This window comes from Tursiops truncatus, chromosome X, assembly GCF_011762595.2.
Source record: "Tursiops truncatus isolate mTurTru1 chromosome X, mTurTru1.mat.Y, whole genome shotgun sequence".
NCBI classification, from domain to species: Eukaryota; Metazoa; Chordata; class Mammalia; order Artiodactyla; family Delphinidae; genus Tursiops; species Tursiops truncatus.
The window spans coordinates 128,057,613-128,064,294 of NC_047055.1; positions in this window are offsets into that span (position 1 = coordinate 128,057,613).

The following is a 6,682-nucleotide window of genomic DNA, read 5'->3' on the forward strand; positions in this document are numbered from 1 at the left end:
AAAGAGGGGGTCTCACACACTGGAGCCCCCCGGAAGGCTTGTGTCCCCCTGCCCAGAGGTTCTGATTCAGCAGGTGCCTCTGCAGTCAGAGCAGCTGTGCTTCTACAAGCCTCCCCAGGAGTGGCTGGAGGGGAGATGACATGGCCGGTGTGTGCACCACACTCTGAGGAAGGTGTACAGCAAGTTGCCCACTGAATCCTGGAAGACAGAGGAGGGCTAGTCTGTGCTGCTTGGACGCTGAAGCCCCCTTCTCGGGAGCAAGGGGCCGGCACTGACCAGGGAAGCAGCCCTCCGTCTCCCGGGGACCTGAGGCCACAGATGACCCTCCCCTGGGGTCACAGAGCCGAGATGTGTGGTCATGTGGAATCCCCTGCCTATACGTCCCAGGTGGGCACGAGGCCCTCTGCTTCAGACCAGGCTTTTCTGGGGGAAGTGCGTGGAGGTTTCCAGAATCTAGTCCCATCAGTGGGGTAAGCATTCGATTTTCCTGAGAGTTGCCTCCATGTGGATTTTATTTGTGACTCAGGAAACAAGTTGGTTCCAGAATCATCCCTGAGGTGGACAGATGTTGCATCATCAGCTAGGGCTGCTGTGACAAGTAACCCAGACTGGGCGGGGGGCTGGGCTTAGACAACAGGCATTTGCCTCTCCCAGTCCTGGAGGCTAGAATGTGAGATCCAGGCGTGGGCAGGGCTGGTTCCTCCTGAGGCCTCTCTCCTGGGCGTGCAGACGGCCGTCTTCTCCCTGCGTCTCCACGTGGTCATCCCTCTGTGTGTGTCAGTGCCCTTATCTCCTCTTCTTATAAGGACACCAGTGCTATGGGATCAGGACCCACCCTAGTGACCTCATTTTCCCTTCATCACTTCTTTAAAGACCTTATCTCTGAATACAGCCAATTCTGAAGTCCTGGGGTTTAGGGCTTCAACATAGGAATCTGGGGGGAGACACAATGCAGGCTGGAACTATCTAACCAGGTCAGCCTGTGGCCCACCTACCTGCCCTCATCCTTGGCCTGACCCCACTGGCCCAGGAAAGCCTCTCTGTCTACCTGATATGGCAAGAATTCAGGCCAATATGCTTCCCTCCTCCCTCTGGGCAAGCAGTGGAGCCTTGAGAGGGACAGACAGCCAGGCCCTTCAGGCTAGACGCTGCCTGGTCTCCTAAGAGGGGACGGTACAGCTCAGCACCAAGGTCTGGGTGGGATTTCATTGCAACCACTGGAAAACCAGAGGAAAACCCCACTTCTCTTGTCTCCACATTCAAGAAGTCTTATCTGTCCAGTCACCCAGGAATCCCTTTTCCAGAAAGGCCCTGAGATGCTCCAGCGCAGGCTTGGGAGCTGGAAAGGCTCGTACCAAGATCAACATATTATATGTACACGAGGTGGTGGGTATTTTTTAAAAACCTTCTTTTCTCTTACCTTCGAATGTTCTGCTATCCCTGTTGACATTTTCCCCTCTTGATTTTGCTGATTGGAAAACAACCTTGGATTTGGATGAAAGAATGCCAGTTTCCACTGGATGACAGTGTGGCTTTAACAGTCGAGGTGGGATAAGCGGGGCTTGGGCAGTAATGACGGAAAGAATCTAGAAAATGATGTTACGTGGTGATAAAATATGAAATATATTGGACAGTCCATCCAGCAAGTCCACTCTTCTGGGCTTTTACGTAAAGAATAAATAGTCAGGATCTCGAAGAGATGTCTGCATCTCCATGTTTATAGCAGCTCTATTTACAATAGCCGAGATACATAAACAGCCTAAGTGTCCATTGACAGAGGAAGGGGTAAAGAGAATGTGATATCTACCCATCTATCTATCTGTCTATCTATCTATCATCTGTCTACCTATCTTTTATTTACCATCTATATCATCTATCTACCTACCTATCTTTTATCATCTGTATCTATCTGTACTATCATCTATCGTCTATCATCTACCTACCTATCTTTTATCATCTATATCTATCTATACTATCATCTATCATCTATCGTCTATCATCTATCTACCTACCTATCATCTATCTACCTATCATTTATCATCTGTATCTATCATCTGTCTACCTACCTATCTAACATCTATCTATCATTTATCATCTATATCTATCTATATCATCTCTCTCTCTCTCTCTATATATATATGTATAAATAATGGAATATTAGCTACAAAAAGAAGGAAATAATGCCATTTGCAGCAACATGGATGCACTTGGAGAGCATACGATGCTCAGGGAATTAAGTCAGACAGAGAGAGACAAATACTCTATGTTATCACTTACGTGTGTAACCTAAAACAAACAAAAAAAACCCCAACAAGTTCACAGATACAGAGAACAGATTGATGGTTGCCAGAGGCAGGGGGTGAGAGGTGTGTGAAACGCCTGGAAGAAAAAGATAAGAAATATATGTTCTTTGCCTTGGTTCCAGTCACAGAGCTCCTAAAACCCTCGGGATGTCCTGAGGGATGGGGGGGTGGGGGGTGGGAGAAGCACTTCTTTTGTTATTCATAGTAAGTCCTTTTCAACCCAACAGGGGCCCCTGGAGGCCTTCAGGATGGGGGCTGGTTGCCAGGGGAACCAACACCTCATAACTTACCACGTGGGTCCCTAACATTTGGCTGAAGTGTGGCCAGTCTGGTGGGGCTGTCCCTTACCCTGAGGGGTCTGCGCTAACACCGGGGAACTCAGGGTCACCAAGGATGCTGGGACACCGCCTGCTGTCCACAATGAATCGGAGAAGCTCTCCGTGAGGAAGACACACCCCCCTGGTGTGAGAAGCGCTGTGAGCACAGAAACAAGTGCTTTCTCTGGGGGAGTCTCAGAGAATGGTACCTCCATCCTCCACTTCCAGGGCACGGGGAACCTCCGCCCACACTCTGAGCAAACTGTGAGACGTTTCCTTCTCTGCCGCACAAATGTATCCCATGCATTGCCTTTCCCAGGAGGGCAGGAATACAACAGTGTGTCATTTTGTATCATTTTTTTAAAGAACAGAAGTAGACCCACCCACAGACATAGAGAACAAATTTAGGCTTGCCAAAGGGGGAAGGGGGGAAGGGATAAATTAGGAGTTTGGGAATAACAGATAGCGACTACTCTATTTAAAATAGACACACAACAAGGTCCTACTGTAGAGCACAGCGAACTATGCTCATATCTTGTAATCATGTGTAATGGAAAAGAATCTGGAAAAAATGTCACTGAATCACTATGCTGCACCCCTGAACCTAACACATTGTAAATCAACTATCGTTCAGTTTTAAAAACTAGCGTGTCCTATGCAGTTCTGAGTAGGTACAGTTTTGGGGGTTCATCTGGGGAGACCCCACGCGTCTTCCTTTTTTGCTCCTTCGCACAGGGCAGGTGACAAAGCTCCCTGGCTGGGGTTTCGGGGCCTCCTGGTCCGGCAGAGAGGAGTGTGCTCTCCTGTGGGTTTCCACGCTGGCTTCTGTGGGCTTGTCCAAGGTTGCACCTGGTCCTGCCTGTGGCTGCCCTTCCATGGGGACACCTGCGGCTGTGGCCGTGCTGCAGTCCTGTCTGTGGCCGCTGGGCACTCCTGGCGCTGCGGCAGAGCCCCGCCCTGCATCGTGCACTGGGGATCCACGTCCCTCAGCTGGGGTCTGTGCCCCCCTGGATGAAGGAACAGTGTCCACTTTCCCCGGTGCTTCTGGGCCACCCGCGAAGGCCGCTTTGGGCTCTGTGTACCCACTGGCCATCTGGAGACACTCCTGCCTGCTGCACCCCACAGAGGGGTGGGGAACCTCAGGACTGTGGGCTCCCAGGGGTCACAGCTAAGAACTCTCAGCTCCCCCAGACAAAGGTGCCAGCTGATGCCAGCCCACCGGTGGTCATGATGAGCCTCAGGGACACAAACCCCTAAACTCATGGGAAGAAGTTGTGAATGACTCTGTCCATGAGAAAAAAACACAACCTAAAAGTTGAGAGTTATGTTTGAGTCGCGGCCATTCCTGAGGACTCAAGCCTGGGATACAGCTTTCCAGATGGCTCTGAAGGGCTGCTTCAAAGAGGGCAGGGAGCAGCCTGGATATAGGAGTTTTACAAAAACAAACAACCCCCCCCCCAGGTGGCCGAACATCAAAAGATTACTCCTAATTAAAGAAAACCAGACATCTCAAGTAAATGAGGGTAGCGCTTTCCTATGTACGGGAAGATGCAGGAGTCTGGGCTCACGGAAATCATTCCTCTGATAGGTATCTTAACTCTCTAGGGCCAGGATCCTGATTTTCTCCATCCTGAGTCCCCTCGGGGGCACCGTCGGGGGCAGCTGCAGTAGCTGAGGGCTTGGCAGCCGAAAGGTCGTTTGTTTACTGAAATGGCAGGCGACACTCTTTCTCCACAATGGTTACCTGCCTCTTTCCATGCAGAAGGCCCCTATCTTCCACTAGGACATAGATACACACGGACGGAAGACCACAGGAGGACACAGAGGAGAAGCCCCAGGAAGACAGAGGCAGAAACGGGAGGGACGCGGCCACAAGCCCAGGGACGCCTGGAGCCCCCAGAAGCTGGAAGAGGTGGGAAGGACCCTCCCCTTGGAGCCTCTGGAGGGAGCGCGGTCCTGGGCCACCTTGACCTCAGACGTCTGGTCCCCAGGGCTGGGGGAGGATGCACTTCCTGGTTGAAGGCCCCCCCCCCCCCCGTCTGGGGTACTTTGTTACAGCGGCCCCCGGAGACTCACCCACTGAGAACACCCCTGCATTCATTCCGAGTCCCACCTCACCATGTGCATAAATCCATTCTCCGACAGCAAGAAACAAGATTCCCATCAGCCCCGTTGAATCCATTGATTAGCTTAAGCCCAGAACCCCAGAAAGCAAGTTCACGAAGTACACACCCCACGCTTGAATTATCGTTGTCTTATGTGTGTTCAGAATTTAGCCGTGAAAACACACGCCCAGAAATCCCACAGGACACATCAGTGCTCATTTTAATGAAACGTTCTGTCTGCAGTTGGAAGCAGAATCTCTTGTATCCTATCACCCGTGAAGCTGTGAGTGTCAGAGGCTGTGTGTGGGTGGTTCTGTGATACAGGGCAAATAATTTGGTTTTTCATAGAAAAAAACAAAAACAAAAATTCCAGACATCTGCCAGGACTAGCAAGGGGCCTCTGGTTATTATGGAAAAAGACATCGTAAAAATGTCTGTGTTTTGTTAACATCACCGCTTACTATATTTTCACATTTTCTTCAATTAAACAAATCCCCTAAGAGGCATCTTTGAAGGCTCCACAGGCAGGCTCTGCCTGCCTGCCTGCCACGAAAACCCATGAATTTAAGAGGTGTTGAGCTTCATGAATGCAGAGGCTCCCAGTCTTCAGTCAAAATCACATTTTTTACCGAGTTCGTCGACGCAAAACCAATTTAAGACACACATGCTCACATATTCACGTTCTAAAACGCCCAGATCATAGCGCAGGCATTCTTGCAAATAGTTAAATTTTATAACAGGCAAGCGAGTGAGTCCCCCCTGTGTGACTGCTGACCCTGCTTTCTTGGGTTAACCTTCTCAGGGCTGCAAGACCCAGAACTTAGGTTCTCTGGGTGGGACCTTGTAACTGAGATCGACCGCAGACAGATTATCAGGAGAAAAACTGAAGTTTATTAGCAGAGCATCTCGGTTCCACTTGGGGGTACCCAGAGGCAAGTAATTCCAAGGGGTGGTTATATATACCTTTTTGAAGCTAAACAAAGGAGAACAGATTTGAGGGTTCTGGGGGAGAAGGCAAATTGTGGGGAGCTGACTAGGAAACTATGGTGAAAGAGGGTATTTATCGGGGCTTGTTACGTAGATTCAGTGGATCCTTCTGTAGCGATAAGAGTTCTGAAGCGGCCTCTTTTTCCAGGTATGGGAGACAGATACATCTTTACAAATGAGCATTTCCTTTATACGTGGAAATCTCCTTACTTATCTGGAGTCGACTGGCTCTGTGTGGCTTTTAGGGACCTCCACAGGCCAAAGCGGCATACTTGGGGGTGGCGTGTTCTGAGTCACCGGAAAGGATTGTTAGAATTCTGGGGCTTTGAGGTGAAAGGGAAGCTGGCCAGAAAAGCACGGAGGGGAAAACAAGTAACTTTTTGGAAAGAGAAGTGGGTTTTCCGAGCACAAACAGGAGATGAGAAAGTTTGTGATGATGTCTGTATGGGTATGAGTGATGTTTCCATCTCCTCCTGGGGACAAAAACTCCCCTGGAGCAGGGATCTGGGGGGAGGTTTTTAATTTTTAGTTTTTTGGGGGGAGGGGAGGTTTTCTGGTGTTCTGAATTCTGGGGTACATCCACCTTGATGAGGAATTTATGGAGCCTATTTCCTAGCAGTTGCCCCTTTGGGTCAGAGAAGGAAAGCTCTAGAAAGTTGTTTTTTCTTTCCAGCATCTGTTGAATCTCAAATGTCGTCAGCTTAAACTATTTTTCAGGCCAACTCTGAGTCCCCACGGAGTGAAAGGACACAAAAAAGAGGCGAGAAACTCAAGCCAACGATTAAGCAAAAGACGTGTTTAGGTATCTTTATGCTTAATGGGTCCGGCCACACAGATGTGAAAACCAACGGACCTTCCTGTGGAACCCTGTTTTCTCCTGCGCAGCAAGGCAGGGTCGCTAGACTGATGGCGCCTGGGGCGAGGGGGGTTGGTGAACCAGGATAATTAAATTCAGCACATTTCTGTGACA